Source organism: Sminthopsis crassicaudata, chromosome X (assembly GCF_048593235.1).
Source record: "Sminthopsis crassicaudata isolate SCR6 chromosome X, ASM4859323v1, whole genome shotgun sequence".
Taxonomy (NCBI): Eukaryota; Metazoa; Chordata; class Mammalia; order Dasyuromorphia; family Dasyuridae; genus Sminthopsis; species Sminthopsis crassicaudata.
In genome coordinates, this window is record NC_133623.1 from 80,075,863 (window position 1) to 80,082,282 (window position 6,420).

Sequence of the window (6,420 nt, forward strand, 5' to 3'; positions counted from 1 at the left end):
TCCAAAACTCATGCAAGCATGCCATCATCAAACTGGTGTTCAATGCTGATGGACTTCTCTGAGCAAACAAATTTTGACATGCTCTTCCACCAAGCCCTCACAACTGACGTATCGAAGGCCTTAAATGAACATTGTGTGTAGACCTCTGCTCTGTTCCTGGTATTTCTCCTGGAGTTGTCAGGCAGCAAAAAGTTTATTAAACATTCCTGGGCCCTTTCTGAAGCCACACTGGCTTTCAGGTAGATGACTATCTACCAAGTGAAGGATCAGACTTTAAAGGAGGACTCTGGCAAGAATCTTATCAGCAGTGACTAAGAGAGAGATGGCCCTGTGATTGTCACAGGACAATCTATTTCCTTTACTTTAATAGAGGTGGACAATGGAGGTGTTTTGAACTTCTGGGAGATAACCTTTCTTGCCATGTAATCTGGAAAATGTCAGTCGGCCTTTACATGTGCAATGGACCCCCCCTTCCCCACCTTGTAAATCTCAGGTGGAATAGAATCAGCACTAGGTGCTTTGTCACACAAGAGGAGCCTAATAATTTTCAAAACATCTTCTTGAGTTAGAACGTCAGCTAGCTTGCCTTCAACCTGAGGTATGTGGTCAGTGGCTTCAGCATTGATTGATGATGGTCTGTTGAGAACATTCAGTTCATCTCTCCAGGATTCTGTTCTTATCACTGAATCAGTGTGGTTTCATCAGCACTGAGTAGTTGAGATGCTCTTTAGATCTTCGGCCCATAAATAATCTTCAGGGAATGATAAAAGTGCTTTGGAAATGTTATTATCAGCACAGAACTGAATTTCATTTGCCTTCTTATAGAGTCAAGAATTCTACATCTTTAAGATGCACTTTACTTTTGATGGCGTTCAATGGTGCTTTCTTCGAGACAGATAAGTTATACTGCTCATAAACCTTTGGAGTTCTTGTTTTTTCATTTCATAGCTTTTGAATTTCCTCATCATTCTTTTCAAACCAATCTTGATATTTGTGAGTGTTCTGGCCCAGTTGGGTAGATTCAGTTCTGTACACCAAATCTCTGCAAGCTATACACTCCTTTTCTGTTCTGCTATTGCCAGCTGTGCATTAACTTAGCTTTTCCTCCAAGTTAGCAACAGATTTTATGCAAAGAGAATCACTCTAAACTACTGACAATAAGTTTTCTGGTGGTCAGTTTGCCTTTGGACCACCCCTTTTGTTGAATGTGAATATTCATCTCAGAGGATAAATAAATGATCAGTCCAGCACTCTGCAGCACACATTGCCTTCCCCACTCTCACATCCTGCTTGTCTTTTCTTGTTACAATCACATAGTCTGTTAAATGCTAATGTTTGCTGTGAGAATTGTATCCATAAAGTTTTATTGCATTTAGATGAATGGAAAGCAGTATTAGTGGTGAGAAGGCCATGAGATGCAGAAGTCTTCAGTAGTCAATGACCATTGCTGTTGCCGTCTCCAACTCCATTTTTCTCAAGGATTCCCTGCCATGTCTGGTATTCTGAGCCTACTCTGGCATTAAGGTCACCCAGAATTATAAGCCTGTCTTCTTGTAGCACATTAATTATGAGGGTCTTCAGATCTGTGTGTGTGTGTGTGTGTGTGTGTGTGTGTGTGTGTGTTTCAACTGTGGGGTGGGATTCCTACCTACCATGATAAGAGTGTCAAGGTTGGATGAAGCAGACAATTTTAGGGCACCTTTTCGAGCTGATTCCTCATGCCAAGAGGTGAGCAATACAATCCTTCAAAAAGGCTACTTGGACCAAATCCCATTGCTGTTCTAGTTCAGTGAGAAAATTACCTGATAGCCAGGGTTGCCTGTTTCCACTGTATCCACACCTGCTGCTTCGTCATTTGTCTATCACCACAGACTTTGAGGTAGGTAAAAATGGTAAAATGGTATAGGTGATTATCTTTTCACTTATGCATCAGCTGGATTTAAGTGAGGCAGAGCTGTACAAAGTTCAGCCTCACTCTCTCTTCTGAGTCCAGTGAGCAAAAGTTGATGATTGATGATGACTTCGGATATAATGGATGACTTTGGCATTTTTTATATCTTACTAAGTTCTAAGTGCTACATAATGCCTGTTTCCACTGTCTTCAAGGTCCATTGCAACCAACCATTCACATCCATCTATTCCACTTCATGCTTGGGATACACATCTCCCTCACACACCAGTGGGTCTGAGGCCTCTCTGCTGAAATGGTTTACCAGAGTTTGGTGACTACATATGCTACAACTTCGTGGCAGGTGGACACCAAAGATGGAAAGTAGACCTGAAAAGGGTGTGAAAGTCCTCACCCTAGAGGTACTGCTCTTTCCTGAATACTCATATACCCCACTCAGCAACAATATGGAGGAATGAAAGGGAGAGGAAGTAATGAAGAAGCTTACATCAGGTGACCTTGACCTCAGCAAAACTGGAGGCAAAGACACCTATTGAGTAAGGAATTAATGAGGCTCCTTAATTAACAGACTTTCAAAAGCTAATAAATATTCAAGAATCAGAATTGTGGACCTTTTATTTTGTTCTAAACAACTCTCTTTCCAGCATCATATATTCAATTTTATTTTTCAGCTTTGGGGAGATATTGCTGATCTGAGATTGATGTCATTTTCTTTTACTATTTTTTTTTGTTTTTATGATACATCACACAGTGACTATATGATTGTCACTCAAGTTATCACTCTTACTAAATTTGAAGAAGCCTATTTTTATAGATTAACCACATACATTTGCTTTTTATGACCACTCATGACACTATCCATTAAGATAATGAAGAGTTAAAATCCCAGCCCCTGGAAACACTGAAGTATTAAAATAATCTAGTCCGCATTAGTAGCATCACAAAACCAATGAAGGCCAACAAGTCATAGAATCCTCACAGTTCCTTGGGGTATATTAGGAATCATAGTCCAGGAGGGTGGGACAATTTGAACCGTTATTTGCAAATCTGGAACCAAGAGGTGTGTTTTCATCAGATAGCAACAGAAATTGGTGTTATTGTTTCTAAGCCCTAGTTTTCAAATTTATTCAGAAGGAGAAACCCAGAATTAAACCCAAGGAAGAGAAAATTCATAAAATCACCATAGCAGAGAATTTGGGGCATACATTTTGAGGGATATCCAAGTCCCTTTCCTCTTTAGTTTCCCAATATTTGGATGGTCTTCAGTCTTTTATTTGATGGATAAGCTTTCTTATGAAGGTGAAATTAGGCTCTTCCTAATAATGCATCCCTATTTATATACTTGAACTTCAATCACCTTTTCTTTCCTCACTCTACTATGAAAAGAATACCTCTCATTTTGCACATGTGTGTGTATGAGACATAATCTCATATTTTCATATGTGTGGATGTGTTATTTATATATTTATCTCTTGTATGCATTTAGCTGTTTCCTCATTGGGAATGTGAGCTCCTTGAGTATGGAGACTACTTTTTCCCTTTCTTTATATCCCCAAGACTCCGCACAGAGTCTGGCACAGAGTCTGTGCTCACTAAATGCTTAGCATTCCAGAATCCAATATCTTCTTTTAGAGGAAGGCTTGTTTGGTGTTTTGCACACAGGTTGCCAATTTAGCTACAGTACAAAAGTGGCTTCTGATGGCATTTGGTCAGAGAGATTCCCCGGATCATCGGATGGATCCTTAACTACAGTGAGGTGTCCGGGACATTGCTCTAGGATGGAACATTTAGAGGACATCAAGATCACTATCCTAGAGCACACTCTCTTCTCCCCTTCCCCAAATTGTCCCATGTACCAAAAAGGCTAGTTAAGATTTTGTCCCTTAGACCTGTATGTGCCAAAATGTTTGTGGCAGCTCTTTTTGTTGTCGCTAGAAACTGGAAGTTGAATGGATGTCCATCAGTTGGAGAATGGTTGGGTAAATTGTGGTATATGAAGGTTATGGAATATTATTGCTCTGTAAGAAATGACCAGCAGGAGGAATACAGAGAGGCCTGGAGAGACTTACATCAACTGATGCTGAGTGAAACGAGCAGAACTAGGAGATCATTATACACTTCAACAATGATACTGTATGAGGATGGATTCTGATGGAAGTGGAAATCTTCAACATAAAGAGGAGCCAACTCACTTCCAGTTGATCAATGATGGACAGAGGTAGCTACACCCAGAGAAGGAACACTGGGAAGTGAATGTAAATTGTTAGCACTACTGTCTGTCTACCCAGGTTACTTGTACCTTTGGAATCTAATGCTTATTGTGCAACAAGAAAATGGTATTTACACACATGTATTGTATCTAGGTTATATTGTAACACATGTAAAATGTATGGGATTGCCTGTCATCGGGGGGAGAGAGTGGAGGGAGGGAGGGGATAATTTGGAAAAATGAATACAAGGGATAATATTATAAAAAATATAATTTAAAAAAAAAGATTTTGTCCCTTAAATCTACTAAGAGTTTGCTCCCAAGGGTGACAAAAAGCAAAAAAACCCTAATTTAAAAAAAAAAGTCATGTGATTCAGAACAAGTGAAAATTAGCTTTGTGGCATTTACATCAAAACAATGAAGACAAAGAGGAGACAGAATGGCCCAAACTGTATTTGTTCAATATACTCCATGTTATGTAGTTGTTACTTGTTTTCCAAACCATCAGTTGGGACCTGGAGTTAGAAAACCACATTTTAGCCAAGAGAGAACTGCAACTCAGTGTCTGCCCTGAACTTGGCCCTCTTACAAATAAGATCAGACAAGTAGCAACAAGAACTGCATTGAGAAAAGACTGAAGCATTTTTTCAGGTGCAAGTAACAGTAGTGAGGCAAATCTGAAAGAACCAAGATTGAGTGTGATAAGGTGAGAAGGCACTTTGGACCTGGAAATCCATGAAAATTGATGCTGAAGACAATTTGGTCATTGAAATTTGAAATACACAGAAGCTTCCAGAGCTTTACCTAGTGGAGTTTTAGAACTCCATACGGATTTTTTTCCTATTCTTTGTATAGGAAAAGGTTTGTGTTTATTGGCATTTGTCAAGTTTGTGATAATAGAAACCTTTTTTTTTTTAAAGGAAAAGTAGCAAATGCATTAACTTTGGCCCTCTTTAGAAGGGTAGGAGGTAGACCTGGGAGGGGGTGGAGAAGTAATGGAGACAAGTACGACAGAAAATGGAAGGCCAGAAGTCCAAGTTCCAGTTCAACCTCACCTCTTTGGAAGCAGGCATTTAAGCTGTTGTTCATCCTTCATTCTCAAAAAGGACCATGACATCAGGAAGGTGAAGCCATATCATGCAAATGAATTGTTTTTAAATGAGGGAGGGTTGGACAAGGTTATCTGCCTCACTTTCCCCTCCAGAGCCATCTTGTTTAAGCTAGAAGGGAAAGAAGAGGCCATGTATTCCTACCTCCTCATCTTATAGATGACACGCCAAGGAACAAGTGGCTTAGCCTATGTTACCTTAGATTCCACATTTGTAAGACAAATGCATTGAAACGGTTGATCTCTGAAGCCTCTTTTGGCTATAAAGTCTATGAACTTGTGGTTGAAATGCATGGTGAACCAGAGACCCCTGTAATTCTGGAAAACACTAGACTGGAAGCTTTTCACAGGTCTCAGTTGCCAATGAGATAAATGATCAGCCTTCTAAGGCTCAGACAAGCCAGCACCCAGAGCTCAGAAATCTAATTAATTCAATTCTAAAAGAATCTTGCTGTTAGAACAGCTTTTTTGGTGCAGCAGAACTTGGGAAGTCCAAATCATCACTCCGGAGAAAAGAGACATCCTGTGTGGTCTAAGCTGAAGGTGAAATACTTTGTCCACATGATGAGAAGGCAGGACTCATTGAAAAAGATCTTGAAGTAGGGAAAGTTTGAAAGCAAAAGGAGAAGAGGATGGTGGAGGATAATATGGATAATGTCATGGAAACAATGAATGTCTGAGTTCAGACAGATTCTTGAGAGATAGTGGAGGCTAGAAGGGCCTGGGGTGTTATAACCCAGGATGTATTCCAAAGAAGAGTCGAACATAGCTGAACAATAACAACTATGTGGTCATTATTTTCCCTTTTTTCTTCATCATCTAGACATGACCAGGACGAACATTTGTGGGGAAGTATTCACTTAGTTTTTCTGGGCCACTGATCATCCTCCATCTTTTTCTAAACTCTTTTAAATCTCTCATATTATCTTCCTGCAGCATTAGGGGGATTATAGATGTCTTAGTCACCAAGATCTTAGTCCATGGGCCAATATCAAGAGAGGATTCACACATATCCCTAGAGAGACAGAGCTTCAGTGCAATTTGGAATCAGGAGGTGTATGGTGTAATGAGGGAGGGGAGGAGCCCATTACCTCCCCACCCCATGAAGACTCAAACCAGTATAACCAAATTTAGAGAAGGTAGGCAGTGTTAGACACATTCCTAGATTGAAGTAGAAACCTTTTTAACAGGAAA